The sequence below is a fragment of the Chiloscyllium plagiosum genome, unplaced genomic scaffold, assembly GCF_037043375.1.
Source record: "Chiloscyllium plagiosum isolate Xiang-an unplaced genomic scaffold, Cpla_swu_hap1 HiC_scaffold_13, whole genome shotgun sequence".
Taxonomy (NCBI): Eukaryota; Metazoa; Chordata; class Chondrichthyes; order Orectolobiformes; family Hemiscylliidae; genus Chiloscyllium; species Chiloscyllium plagiosum.
Window position 1 is genome coordinate 105,102,071 of NW_028270151.1, and position 14,631 is coordinate 105,116,701.

Below are 14,631 nucleotides of genomic sequence, written 5' to 3' on the forward strand. Positions count from 1 at the left end.
ATAATGGCCTGGTGTGGCAACAGCCCATCCCAGAACAGTAAGAGAAATGACAGAAGGTTATGTGCACAGCCCATGCCATGAAGGAAGCCAACCTCCCGTCCATTGACTCCATTTACACGGCTCGTTGCCGCGGAAAGACTGGTAACCAAAGACCCATCGCACTCTGGATCACCGACAAAGTTAAAAATCACCTGATGAAGGAGCGTCGCTCCGAAAGCTAGTGCTTCCAATTTAAACTGTTGGGTTATAACCTGCTGTTGTGTGATTTTTAACTTTGTACACACCAGTACAACACCAGTATCTCCAAATCATGACTGGATCACCTACAATCTATTCCATCAGGCAGATTGTGCAGAAGCTTAAACACACAAACCAGCGACTCATGAACATTATCTTCCAACCATTGTTAAACTGAGGAATGGAATCTCTGACTTCAAATAGTGCTGATCTTAATCACGTTGATATTGCCTATTGCATGCCATTTGTGGTGTAGCCTGTATGCCTCAGTCTGGTTTTAGTTTACCCTCTGACCTGTATGTCCTTGCTTATTGTAGGAGCGAGATTTCCCAGCTGGGGACAACGACTCTGGAGGCAGACAGGACACAGGCAGGGAGTGGAATTTAATTCAAGCAAAAACTGTTTATTGCAGGGAGAGTACCAAAGGATCTTCCTCAAATCTGGCTTTGACATGAGAAGACATGGTTTCCTTCTTCCTCAGCTCAGATAAGAAGAGGGTCGCTGCTCCCAGTTACCTAGAGCTATGGGATGGTGAGTACCTCCTGTTTTTCATCTGGTGGTGGGTGGCCTTTACCAGTCACCTCAGAGGGTTCGTCGTTTCCTGTTTGGGAGGTTCTGCCCTCCTTTCTCCCCACAGCGCTCTGTCTCTTCTTCTGGTGACGACCCTCCTTGAGCCCATCTTTGATTAACTTAGATTACTTCCAGTGTGGAAACAGGCCCTTCAGCCCAACAAGTCCACACAGACCCGCCGAAGCGCAACCCACCCAGACTCATCCCCCTACATTTTACCCCATCAACTAACACTATGGGTAATTTAGAATGGCCAATTCACCCAACCTGCACATTTTTGGATTGTGGGAGGAAACCGGAGCACCCGGAGGAAACCCACGCAGACACGGGGAGAATGTGCAAACTCCACACAGAGTCACCTGAGGCGGGACTTGAAACCGGCTCTCTGGCGCTGTGAAGCAACAGTGCTAACCAGTCTGCCACGTGATGCCCATCTTCATCATCCGTCGAGCTGCCTGTCTCCTCACCGTGCAGCTGCCGTTTCCCCCTTTGCTAGGAGGTTTTGGTGGCCTGGCGCGTTTTCCTCCTGTTTTTTATAGGAATCCACTCCTCTGCCTCCTTGGTTCCCTCGTCCTCCATTGCCTCTGTCTGTCCTGTTGGAGCTTGGATCAGCTGCTGTGCCCACCTGCTGGCTGCTCTCTGCTCCGCTCCAGCCTGTCCTTCCTTCTGGGTGCTACCAGGCACCGGCCCCTTGCTGGTTTGTGGTGTCTTGCTGATCTTTTGCCGTCCACCTCTGGCCATCTGTGCGTAGGTGGCTGACACTCGTCCTGGGCAGGCCGTGTACACGTGATTCGCTTCTCCACACAGATTACAGTTCTTGGCCTCTCTGCATTCCTTGGTCGGGTGACCCTCCCGTTTGCAGTCCCGACAGATAGTGAACTTACAGTCAGCTGCAATGTGGCCTGACCGCCCGCAGGTTTGGCACACTTTTGGCTGTGCTCCATATGTCAGGTACCGTCTGCTCCCTCCGATTACAAAGCTGGAGGGTGGGTGGAGGATGTTCCCATGGCATTGACCCTCAGGGTTACCCTGACCTGCCGCTTGCTGGTACAGCTCCTGAAAGGGTCAACCACATCAGTGCTTTCTGCCTCAACCTAGACGTATCTTCTTAGGAAGGTGAGAACATCAGCAGCTGGAATGTGGGAGCTATACATATGAATCGTAACAATCCGACTGCTCTGTGTAGGACGCACACACAACAGCTGACAAGATGGTGAACAGAGGCTCCCCTTCCTTTTCCTTGAAGACCTTCAGGAGTTGCTCGTACTGCTTTACGCTCCTGAAGGTCACATCGAAATAGTCTGACCCAGGAAAATCCTGCTATTCGAAAATATACTTTATTCATAGAATAATTTGATGGTCTGTACAGTTGGTCATGCCATACATACGTAAACATTTACATACAGAGATCAGAATTTATCATTTTTATATACAGGTTTGTATGTTTATCATTCATATATCCATATATTTAGCTGAGGCGTTAGCGAACCCAAATAAATAAGTGGGCTCCCTGTTCTTCTTAGGCAGGCAGATGTTACACGGTGATCTTTCCCCACCGCGCCTTGGCGGCAGCTGCCCCAAGCTGCAGCACGTACCTCAACACGTAGTCCTGTAACTTGCAATGTGCCAGTCTGCAACACTCAGTCAGGGTTAACTCATTCAGCTGGAAGATCAACAGGTTTCAGACTGCACAGAGAGCGTCCTTCACCGAGATGATAATCCTCCAGGCACAGTTGATGTTCATCTCAGTGTGTATCCCGGGGAACAGACCATAAAGTACGGAGTCCCGCGTCACGGCGCTGCTCGGGATGAACCTCGACAAACGCCACTGCATTCCTCTCCAAACTTCTTCTGCGTAGGCACATTCCAGAAGGAGGTGTGTGACAGTCTCGTTTCCCCCCCCCCCCCCCCCCCCCGCAGCCGCTTCGAGGGCAGAGTGTGGTACGGCTGAGAGTCCGGGCGTGCATAAAGGATCTCACAGGCAGAGCCCTTCTCACCACCAGCCAAGCCATGTCTTGATGCTTGTTGGAACGTTCTGGCGATGAGCCATTCTGCCAAATGGCTTTAACAGTCTGGTCAGGGAACCGCTCCATAGGATCCGCCCTCTCCTTTCCCCGTAGGGTCTCAAGGACACTACGTGCTGACCACTTCCTGATGGACTTGTGGTCAAACGTGTTTTTCTTTGTAAACTTCTCCACGAAGGACAGGCGATACGGAACGGTCCAACTTCTCAGAGTGTTCTGCAGCAGCGAGGCCAGGTCCATCCTTCGCACACATCTGTGCATGCAGCACTCATCGGCTGCTTCAAAGCCACAGCACTCGAGCAAAATCTTCTTCACGAACACCATCCGATTGACAGGTGTACGATCCTCCACCTCCTTCACCGTCACCCCGACTGTGTTGAAAATGTACTGACCTGGGCTGCGTTCTGCTGCTGAGGCCGTTGCTCCTTGCTTGGCTGGTCACTGAATTGGCGTCAGACCGAAGCCAGCATTAAGATCCACAAAGAGCAGGGCAGCACAATCAAATGATCCTTCAACGTCCAATCACGATTCAGCAATGATCTTGACTTGCTGTGATGACTCGCAACTCGACACCCGTCCTGATATGAACAGACACTTGATCTTCGCCAAAAGAGACAATATTAAAAATCTTGCTGAAAATCCAAGTTCAGTTCCTCTATTGCTTTTCTGTAATTAATTTACCAGTCAGTTTCTCAAATATGTTTTCCATTTCATAAATGTGTGTTGATTTTTTTTTATGCCCATTATTTTCAGTTCTAAAAATTTGCCCAAATTAGTTTATTTACTAATTTCATACAATGTACTTTTCTCCTCAGTCTCAGGTTTTCTCCTATTGCTGGGAAAGCTTTGTTTATGACATTTCCTGTGAAGACAGAAGTGAAGTAGTTGTGTCATGTTTCTCTGTTCACCATTCTCCATTCCATGGTTTCTGACTGTAAGGAAGCTGACACTTTGACTAAAAAGAACAGCTGTTGTCTATTCAACCTGTCCATGCCCCTTGTAATTTTAAACCTGAATTACTTACCCACTCAACTTTCCCTGCTCCAATGGAAACAACTCAAGCTTATCCAGTCCCTCTCCACAGATCATATCCTCCATTCCAGGGAACATCTCTGTGAATTTCCTCTGCACCTCATCTAATACAATCACATCCTTCTTGTAATGTTCTCCCAGGCCTGCACACAGTGTTTAATTTGGCCTTATCAAAGTGCTATATAACTCTTATAATCATTGGGTCAACGATCAAAGGCTATGGTCCTGCTTAACTCATCAATGATCATATCCAGTTATGTTCAAGGATGTGTGGAGAAGCACCCTCTGAACTTCCTAGTGTGCAGCCATTCATTGAATTCTCCACTGTTCTTCCAAATGCATCACTTCATATTTATCAGGGTTACATTCCATCTGCCGTTACCATCTGACCAATCCGCCAGTATCTTCCTGTAACATAAGGCCTTCCTCCTCACTGCCAACCAGCCAGTCAATCTTTATTTTCAACACGACCTTGCTTATCACACTCCCCCTACCCACTTCGCATTCACATCACTTATCGATACCACAAATAATAAGGAAACATCACTGATCTCTGCGGTACACCAGGGGACATTGGTCTCCAGACACACAAACAGCCTTCTACCACGAAGTTAAGTTTGGATGCAACTTGGTAAGTCACTAATAGATCCTACCTGTTCCCTGCTTATTCGGTTCCAGATGACATACCTGTGGAATATCTGGGGATTTTCCCTGATCTTGCCCTGCCAGCAGGTTTCTATGGCCCTGTATGCGTCAGTCCCCTCTGAATGTAGAATGTCCTCCTTATTGCGGTCTTAAATGCCCTCTCACTTCTCCTGCCATTCCTTTCCTTAAATGTAGAGTAGACAGCCAGAGAAGCATTCTGTTTATTTCCACCTTGTCACATGTTTCGTAGATTTTCTAAATTTCATTGTGATCACCTCTCGTTCTTTGAAACTGGAGAGGTCACAAGACAAGTCCCCCCATCAGGAAATCTTGTCATCTGAGGGATTGATTTGGAGAATGTCCATTGCAAGTCCTCTGTGAACAGTATACCCTTTCTTACATTGCGTCTACAACACTGTACACAATTGTCCAAGTATACTCTCACCAACACTCTATGAAACTGCTTAATGATGTCTTTATATCTATATTCAGATTCCCTTAAACGAAGACCAACCTAACTTTAACTTTCCAATTACATGTATTCTTCCAAATACTATTCACGTTAATTGTATTTACGAACTCACTGTGTGAGTTCTTCCAGAAAGACTTCTGAAAATCCAAATGCACCACTTCCACTGGTTGTCCATTGTCTATGCTGCAAGAAACAACATCAAACAATTCCGAAATTTGTCAGGTATAATTTCTCTGTCAGAAATAAATAGTGATTCGCTGCAATGTTGCTGTTCATTTGTAAATGCCCAATATCACATCTTATATAATAGATTCCAACTGTTTCCCTACAGATGTCAAATTAATTGGTTTGCAGTCCTCTTCTTGCCTGCGTATATAGTTGGATCATGTTTACAACTTCCCTGTTCTCTATAATGGCGCATGGCCTTTACAGGATCTACAGGAAAATAAAACACAGTCACCCGACAGTTCAATTAATGTGCTGATTTATTTCTGACATTACGATATGAAGTACATCTGGCCCATCAGACTTAGCAATGATCAATCCAGCTACTTTCAAGTACTACCTCGTTGCTGATACGCATTGACTTTAGTCTTTAGTTCCACAAGGCCCATGTGACCACTTGCGATACCTCCGAGATTTCATGGAGTTTTCTCCATAAAGACAGATGTGAAGTAACTGGGTAGTTTCTCTGTCCTTTTCTTTTTTCACCACATTAAATTCTCTAATAACTTACAAATTTTCTCATTTGACCTTGCTTTTGTTTTCTTTAGTATATGGATTGTAGATGTAAGCAGTCTTTGTGATTCCTGTTGGTTTGTATTCATGTTTTTTTTTATTTCATTAACACTTTCTCCATCCTTATTTTCGGAAAAGTAAATCTCTCAGAATATTCAGATTTCCACAATATCTGGAATTCTCCTGAAACTGCTTCCTGTGATTTAATGCAATCTTTAGTTTCTTACATTAACCATCATTGAGTCATCTTCCCTTCCTTTGATGTTTGTAACTTAGTGATATGTAGGTATATTTCAGGCATTGCAGTATTTCTATCAATAGCAACCATTATTTGGCTCACGCTAAATGTCAGATTGTATTTTTCCAATTCACTTGACCCTCTCATCACGGGCGTCCATGAGTTTTGAGAGTAAAGTTCAAAAATTGTATATTACATGCAGATGCCGTGTAAAATGCAACGTATTAATGTCACTATTCCTCAAAAGCTGCTTAAGAGCAAGATTATTAACTAGCCCTTGCGACCACACAACACCACGCCGGAAATAACCTGCTCTCTATTTTGATTCATAACATACTCTTCAACCTACCTCATATACATTTATAAAATTTACTTTTCACAGCATTAGCAATCATTTAGTTAACGCAGTTAAGATGCATTTTATATCATCCAGTTTTACTGCAAACACCGACAATATTTGCGTGTCTAATTTCCAGAGTATAGGATGCTCAAAATTTGCACAACAGTTTTGGTTTAGGTATGTATGTTCCTCCTTGTTGTTTACAAGATCGACGCAAACTGATTCTGAAGAAGCTGTGGGATGTGGTCTGTGGTGTTATTAGTGATAAGCGTGGACAAGACATTGGGGAGGCATAACCCAACGCTGAGATGATCCGAAGAAATGGCCATCAATACAGGACAAGCATCAATAACCTTCCCCGGTCTGCCAGGGCAAGTGTCTCCGTATTGTCTCTTCTCCGTCACACTCACTGTACATCTGTTATATTCCTGATGAAGAGCTTTTGCCCGAAACGTCGATTTTCCTGCTCCTCGGATGCTGCCTGACCTGCTGTGCTTTTACAGCACCACATTGATGTAAATCTTGTTTCCAGCATCTACTGTCCTCACTTTTGCCATATCTGTTATACCACCGAGCCCCGAACAAGGCGCTTGCTCCACCACTCTCACTATTGCAAGCAACACTCTCTTTCCTTCACTCTTTCTGTCACTGAAAGCAAATTGAGTTTGAATTTACTTTTTTGCCAACATTGAACCAGTAAGACGATATAAAAATATAGACATCTTGAAAATTGGAGAGAGAGCAGATGCCATTGAGACGGAAGAAGCCTGAGGATCAACCATCTGGCTCTGAAAGACATTAGGAAATACTCACTATCAAAGATATTTTTTCATATGAAACATATTCACAGTAAACAGAAATATGACGACCCAGGGAATTCAACAGCCAGAAGAGTGACGTCACAGAGGATGGCAGTGGCTGTCTGGTTTTGAAATTAAATTGATGTAATCTTCATAAGTGTCTTATTGAAACAGCATATATTTATTGAGTTGGAGGCAGATAATAATCCGTTGTGTGGGGGCTAGATTTGTGAGTAGTTGTTGTGAAATGTTCACTTTTAGAGTTTAAAAAATAAATTCACATTATTTTCTTTAAATATTGAAATTTGACAGTTCTCTGTCACTCATATTCTAATAGACTACGAGGTGAGGTGAGCTTTCCTGGGTGTTTGGTATAATTAACAGGGAGTTTCACTGCCATGTCATAACAGGTGCAAACGCCGACAGAGAGCAACGAAAACAGAAATAAGGGTTGAGAAGATTAAATATGGGAGTAAGTGAGCCAATCATGTAAAGAAAGACTGTAAGATCTTCTTTCAACACATAAAAGGCAAATGAGAGGCAAACATTGGCATTTGATCGCAAGAAATTAACTCAAGAGAGATACCAGTGTGGAAAAACGAAATGGCTGAGGAGCTGAATAATTATTTGGTGTCAGTCTTCACGGTGGAAGACACGAGTAATATCCCAAAAATTGAAAAGAGTGAGTGGACAGAGGTAGGTATAGTGGCCATCACCAAGGAGAAAGTACTGGAAAAAACTGAATGGCTTGAAGGTAAGTGAATCACCTGGAACAGATGGACTCCAAGCCAAAGTTCTAAGGTCGATTGCTGATAACACAGTGAAGGCATTGGTATAGTGATCTTTCAAGGGGTCGCACGAATCAGGGAGATTCCCAAGAGTACTGGAAAATCGCTAACGTAATACACCTGTTTAAAAAGGGAGTAAAGCAAAATACGGAAACTTACAGATTGACTAATCTAAACTTGGCTGTGCGTAAGATCCTGGAATCCATTGTGAAGTATGAGATTTCTGAATACTTGGAGGTGGATGGTAAATTAGGACAAAGTTAGCATGGTTTTATCAAGGGGAGGTCATGCGTGGAAAGTTCTGCTAGAAAATCTTGAGGACGTAATGAGCAGCTTCGAACAAGGAAAGCAAATGGATGTCATCCACCTGGATTTCCAGAAGGTATTTGACAATGTGCCGACAGGAGGCTATTGAGTAAGGCAAGGGGCATTGTGTTAGAGGCAAGGTACCAGCGTGGGTAGAAGTTTGGCTGTCTGGCAGGAAGCAAAGAATGTCTATAAAAGTGTCCTTCTCAGGTTGACAGTCGGTGACAAGTGGTGTTCCATAAGTCTCAGTGTTGGAACCACAAGTTTTCACTTTATACATTAACGATCCAGGTGAAGGAACTGAAGGCATTCTGGCTACGTTTGAAGATGATAGGTATAGGGACAGGTAATGTCGAAGAGACAGGAAGGTTCAGGAAGGATTTGGACAGGTTAGGATAATGGGCAACGAAGTGATAGGTGGAGTACAAAGTAGGGAATTGTGAGAACATGCATTTTGGTAGGAAAAATACAAACATGGCCTTCTTTCTAAATGGGGAGAAAGTTCAGATATCTGGAGTGCAAAGAGACTTGGGAGTTCTACACCAGGATTCACTCAACGTTAACGTGTAGGTTGAGTCAGTAGCTAGGAAGGCAAATGCAATGATGGCATTTATTTTAAAGGATTTGAATGTAAAAGCAAAGACGTACTTCTGAGGCTCTATAAGGCTCTTCTCAGACCGTATTTGGAATATTGTGCGCTGTTTTGAGCCCGAATGTGCTGGCCTTGGAATGTGTTCAAAGGGGGTTCACGAGAATAGTCCCAGGAATGAAAAGCTTAACATATGAGAACGTTGGAGAACTCTGGGACTGTTCTTGATGGAGTTCAGAAGGATGGGGGGGAGGATCCAATTGAAATATACAGAATACTGAATGGCCTGGACAGTGTGGATGTTGAGAAGACTTCCATTGGTAGGAGACTCTAAGATCCAAGGACACAGCCTTAGAGTAAAGGGAAATCCTTTTAGAATGGAGATACGGAGAAACGTCTTCAGCCAGAGAGTGAAGAATCTCATTTTCACTGAAGGCAGTGGAAATTAGGTCATTGAGTATATTTAAGACAGAGATAGATAGTTTCTTGAGTATCAAAGGTATCAAGGGTTACAGGGAGAAAGCATGAGAATGTGGTTGAGAAACATGTCAGCCATAATTGAATGGTGGATCAGACTCGTTGGGCTGAATGTTCTAATTTCTGTTACCAGCTTGAATAACCAGCAGAAAATTATAGATCCACCATGCTAATGATATCCCAGGTTGGGAAATCCAGTAAAGACCATCCGATAAACTCCTGTCCATTGTTGGAACATTCAAGTCTAATATTCTCAGATTCTGATCCATTGTTGGGACATTCCAGTCTAATGTTCTCCGATTCTGATCCATTGATGGAATATTCCAATCTAATATTCTCAGATTCTGATCCATTGTTAGAACATTCCAGTCTTATGTTCTCAGATTATGATCTCTCCTTCCCCGCTCTCTGGAGCAGCTGATCCCTGTTAGTGCTGTCGGTGAGCTCCTGCTCATACTATGGGATAAAACATTGAACCGAATCCTTAATTAATAGAAGAGGCAAATCCTCCCGTGACACAGTTAGGATCCACGGAGACTGACATCAGTAACATTCACTGAACTAATAGCTCCAGTTAACCGTTTCAATTCAATACTATCTTATTAAAATTCAAAATAATGATTAATATTTACACATTCTGATAGGGATATGTGAAGGTGACTGAGGGAACGAATGTTGGGGCTGGTAGGTCAATTCAATTCAATCTGCCTTGGATATGGGAGTAATGCGGGAGATTTTTCGGAACATGAATATGTTTCCATGTTTATAAATGTTTATAAATCTTGTAAGTGCTGTTCAGACATTACATTATCAATAAAACATTGAGAGAACTTCTATCATCCATGATCTTGAAGAAAATGTCCCTTTGACTATGTGCATTTGCAACAGACAATGACATTATGTTAACAGGGAATTGTACCTAAGAGACAATGGAGACTGCAGATGCTGGAGAATTCAGTGTAGATAAAGTGTGGGTGGTGGAAAAGGCACGGCTGGTCAGCCAACAACCGAGGAGCAAGTGAGTCAACGTTTCAGTCAGGACCCTTCTTCATGACTGGGGAGGGGGAAGAGGGCTGAGAGGAAATGGGTGGTGAGGTGAGGCTGTAGAAAGGTAGGCGATGCGTGGATGAAGGTGGGAGGTGATAGTGATAGGAGTGTGGAGCGGTCGGTGGGAAGGAACATGGACAGGTAGGTCCCCTCGAGAGGGCGGACCTGAGTCGGAGAGTTGGATTTGGGATCTGGGTGGGTGAGGGTGGTTTGGAAACTGGTCAATTCAATGTTCATGCCTTGTGTTTGTAGGCTCCCGAGGCAGAAGATGAAGTGTTCATGGTAACAACCTGGTAAATTTCTTCCCACCCTCTCCAGTTTAATAATGTCCCTCCTATAACATAACGGCGAGATTGGACACCGTACAACAGAAGAGGCTTCATCAATGTCATGCACAACCTCAGCATGACTTCTCAACTTCTAATCTCAAAGGCCTGAGCAAAGAAGTAACCTTAAACACTCTGCAGCACAAACTTCAAAGAATCATACCTGTGCCAGGGTCCCTCTTTTCTGCATAACTACCAAAGCCCAGTATTAATTGTACAAACCCTCCCCTTGTTTGATTTACCAAAATGCAATACCTCGCATGTATCCAAGTTAAACTCCATCTGCCACGCATCAGCCCAGTGAGCGATAATGCTACCCCCTCTACATTCCCCCTTCGGACTAAAACGACACCCCCCTCTCCAGTAGGTCCATAAGCAACAGCCTTGACTTTCCCAAAGACGCAGAGCTTGGTTTGCCTTGCGCAGGCAGAGGGAAGAGTGGGTAAGGAGAGTCTGGAAAGGAAACAGTTGCCTTGTATCAATGAATGATTTTAGGAAGAGGGAAGCCACATGGTAGATATTTTAAAGAGTGACCGGTTCTTTGGGCCCAGAATTGTGCTCTTTCCTCGTCTCCGGTGTTCAGTATTGATATCTACTCAAGATCCTTCATAGTGCAGAGTGTGTTTGCAGGATTTAATTCTCTGATATAGCACATTACTGATAATCGCCATTTAAACCGGAAATCATAGCCAAGCTCATAGTTTATCTCAATGGCACAGCGAATGCACTCAACATTCTATAGTTGAGGCTAATAAACTGTACTTATTTTTCAATGAAAAATGTCCCCTGTATACTTTGATAATGTTAACCAGAATTTAATAAATCCATATACTTAAAATAAGACCGAAAATCTGGACATGGTTTAGGCCTTGTGTACTGGGTGGTGCCCACGTTTCTGAGACGAAACTCTAGATTCAATTCCAGTCCATGAACGTGCGGTACTGCCCCTATCTCTGGAGAAGGTGGTGTGTATTCCTGTGGAAGTGTGTCACAGCGTGTCAAAACAGGTTGAAGAACAAACACACAGAAGCATCATGTTGCAGCTTTAGGGACTAATGCATGAATGATGGTAGTGGCCCTATCACAGTGCCAAAAATTCCAGTTTCAAATCCCACAGAGTTGATTCATAATATGTCTGAACAAGTTGATTATACATTTTTGGAATCGTGCCTTGCTAGAGAAGGAAGAGGTACGACTACTGATTTTGAGAATTTAGACCCAGGATGACTGAAAGCACAGCCAATCGTTTTGACTGGAGTCACATTTACACTTTCTAGAAGTTTATAAAATTATGAAGGGCATGGATGAGTGGTCAAGGTTTCTTGCCCCCAAGGTAGGAGAGTCAAAAACTAGACGGCATAGGTTTAAGATGGGAAGAGATATATTTGAAAGACAATGAAAAACAATTTTTTTCCTGCAGAGGTGGTGCTTCTGTGGAATAAGCGAACAGAGAAACTGGTGGAGGCTGGAACAATTACAGCATTTAAAAGGCAACTGGATGGCTTTACGATTAGTGGGATATGGGCCAAATGCTGGCAAAAGGGAGTGGATTAATTTAGAATAATCGGATGGCATGAACGAGTTGACGGGTCTCTTTCCCTTTGTACATCTCTGTGAGTCATTGATTTAATGAATGAAGGTCTCTTTGTAATCTTCAGTTGTTCACCATGATACAATCACTGTCCACTGTACACCAAAACTTGATGTTATCCGCAAATTTGCGATATATACCTTCTATAACTCTCATGTAAATCATTTAAATAAATGACAAACAAAAGTGGACCCAACAATTTTGCCTCGGGATCATCGCTTCCCACAGGCTTCCAGTTCAAAAAACAACCCTCCACCACCACCCTGTCTCCTGCCATTAAAAATATATACACAGAAACACACACGCAATCACACACACAGACAGAGACATCGACACAACTATGTCTTGAAGACAAAGGTTAGATTAAAACAACGATCAAGAGTTCCAATGAGAAGGCGGGAACGTTGTGTTGAGAAGCACACACGACAGGATCAAATAACAAAGTAGACTTGATGGGCCAAATGGCCTAATTCCAATTTCCTATGCACTGTGGCTTTAAGGTGTCAGGATTATTTTCCAAGGGTGCAGGAGAAGCTAAGTTTAGTAAATACTTGACTGAACAGTCAATCCGACTGTGGGATACGTTTGAGGGGCTGAATGGTATATGTTTGTTCCTATTTGCTGAGCCCTTGTTTCTGAAGAGTAGGTGACTTGCTGTGAGGCTAACATGCTTTAATATGAAAAGGGTCTCCCATTTCCATTTGAGACAACGTTGTTCCTTTCTCCTTTGGATTATGCGATCTGTGGCGTTCTCATTCCCCGAGAACAGTGAAGTCTGGGTCATTGAGGATATTCAAGGCTGACCTTGACGGAACTTTGATGGACAGGGGAGTCAATGTTTATTGGGAACAGACAGGAAAGGGGTGTTCAGCTACAATCAGACCAGCCATGATGTTTCTAAACTGAGCAGCAAGTTGGAGGGGACGAATGGCCAACTGCTGCTCCTACCTCACCCATTGTTCTGTCAATTCAGTCCCGAGACTGTTACAAAGGGAGAGAAAGAGACCATTCAGCCAGTCAGCATCGTGACAATACAGCAGGGGCAGGCCATAATGCACCTCCATGGGTTAGATCGGAACAGAATGAAGTATTCAAGTCATTTCAGTAAATTACACAGCACAGGAGGACGCCATATAATCATCCCAGGCTGTTACGCAGGAGCAGGTGCACCTTGGGTAGCGTCAGGAAATACAGAGAAGAGATCATTACTCATTTTGTGTTTCAAAAGCTGTAACTAGTGGAATTCTTCAGGAATCTGTGTGAGGTCACCAACAAATTACAATCCATACCAATGAATTGGATGAAGGGGATGGAGCTCAGTTTGCTCATACATCAGGATAGTCAATCAATAAGATGTCAAATGGAGACAGAGCGTCTCCAATGAGATGCAGACAGGGGAGGGGCAGAGCGTCTGCAATGGGAAACAGACAGAGGGAGGGCAGAGCGTCTGCAATGTGATACATACAGGGGTGGGCAGTGTGTCTGCAATGGGATACAGTCAGGGGAAGGTAGTGTGTCTGCAATGGGATGCAGACGGGGGAGGGCAGAGCGTATGCAATGGGACACTGACAGGGGAGGGGCAGAGCGTCTGCAATGGGACGCAGATGGGGTAGGGCAGAGCGTCTACAATGGGATAGAGACAGTGGGAGGGCAGAGCGTCTGCAATGGGACAGACATGTGGAGGGCAGAGCGTCTGCAATGGGATACAGACAGAGGGAGGGCAGAGCGTCTGCAATGGGACGCAGACGGGGGGAGGACAGAACGTCTGCATTGGGATACAGACAGGGGAGGGCAGTGTGTCTGCAATGGGACGCAGACGGGGGGAGGGCAGAGCATCTACAATTAGATAGAGACGGGGGGACGAGCGTCTGCACTGGGATAGAGACAGGGGTGGGACGAGCGTCTGCAATGGGATACAGACAGAGGCGGCAGAACGTCTGCAATGGGATGGAGAAAGGGGGAGGGAAGAGCATCTGCAACGGGATACAGACGGGGTGGCAGAGTATGTGCACTGGGACATAGACAGGGGGAAGGCAGAGTGTCTGCAATGGGATACAGACAGGAGAGGGGGAGAGTATCTATAATGCGATATTGACAGAGGGAGGGCCGAACGTCTGCAATGGGACACGGACAGGGGAGGGCAGAGCATCTGTAATGGGATGCAGACGGGAGTTCCAGCGTCTTCAATGGGGTAAAGACGGGGGGGGGGGGGGCAGTGTGTCTTTAATGGGATACAGACGGGGAAGGCAGTGTGTCTACAATGGGATGCAGACGGGACGGCAGAGTGTCTGCAATGGGATACAGACAGGGGAGGGGTAGAGCATCTGCAATGGGATAAAGACAGGGGAGGGCAGAGCGCATGCAATGGGACACTAACAGGGGAGGGGCAGAGCGTCTGCAGTAGGATACAG